Source organism: Dioscorea cayenensis, chromosome 3 (assembly GCF_009730915.1).
Source record: "Dioscorea cayenensis subsp. rotundata cultivar TDr96_F1 chromosome 3, TDr96_F1_v2_PseudoChromosome.rev07_lg8_w22 25.fasta, whole genome shotgun sequence".
NCBI lineage: Eukaryota > Viridiplantae > Streptophyta > Magnoliopsida > Dioscoreales > Dioscoreaceae > Dioscorea > Dioscorea cayenensis.
Genome location: NC_052473.1, coordinates 7,660,048 through 7,661,097, shown reverse-complemented (window position 1 = coordinate 7,661,097; position 1,050 = coordinate 7,660,048). Strand labels below are relative to the sequence as shown.

The 1,050-nt window shown below is 43.9% G+C and overlaps 1 non-coding gene across 1 annotated transcript; it reads left to right on the top strand.

Annotated features, from left to right (window-relative positions):
- Positions 1 to 442: 442 nt before the first annotated feature.
- Positions 443 to 549, top strand: LOC120257809. The gene has a single exon (XR_005535893.1). It is a non-coding gene; the product is annotated as a small nucleolar RNA R71 (small nucleolar RNA).
- Positions 550 to 1,050: the final 501 nt, after the last annotated feature.

Genomic DNA, 1,050 nt, shown 5'->3' with positions numbered 1-1,050 from the left:
GGGATGATTCTTTTAACCTGAATTGTAGGTATTTCTATATGGATTTCCTTGAGGTCTCATGCCATTACCTTCAAAATTAACATTTTCCACTGAAGAAACATCTCCAATAGAGATCCGGCAATTGGAGGGAGCATGTCCTCCACCACAACCAGTACAATTAGTCATGGCCGCCACTCTATTTGAAGTTAAGTGATCTAATTTCTTACTGAAATTCTCTACTTAGGCCGCCAATGAAGTTACCGCATCAATTTCATGGAGACCGACCACCTTTTTCTTCTCCCTAACATTCCATTGGTAGCTATTTAACCCCATTTCTTTAATCAACTGACGGGCCTCATCAGGGGTCTTGCTACCTAAGGTACCTCCTGCTACCGCATCCAAGAGTTGCCTTGTACTCGTGTTTAAACCATTGTAAAAGGTTTGAACAATCATCCACTCCGGGAATCCGTGATGCGGGCACTTTCTCAGGAGCTCCTTGAACCTTTCCCACGTCTCGAATAGAGACTCCAATTCCAATTGAACAAAGGATGAGATCTCATTCCTAAGCTTTCTTTCGATTTTTCCCAGAGAGGAAGTAACGGGCTAGAAAAGCTTCTACCATCTCCTCCAAAGTAGTAATCGATGCTCTAGGTAATGAGTGTAGCCACCGCTTTCGCTTCTCCCTTTAGGGAAATGGGGAAGGCTCTCAATTTGATGGCATCAACCGTAACCCCATTTATCTTTCGACATGTCGCACACCCTCGAGAAAGCTCTCTATATGACTATTTGGATCCTCATCGACCAAAGCAGTTGAATTGTGCGGACTACTGCAACATATGGATGAATGCCGGCTTTAGCTCAAAATTCTTAGCTGTAATCGGGGGACGAACAATACCCGACTGTGTCCCCAATCATCGAAAGGTTCGGCATAATAGGACGGTGTTCATCTGTTGCTCATTCCGTCTCGCCATGTTTTGAGATTCTTCTACATCCAAGTCAGTGAATTAGACTTTTTCTTGTACGAGTGTTCTTTTCCCTTTTCTTCTAAGTGTCGTTCAAGCTCGGGATCTC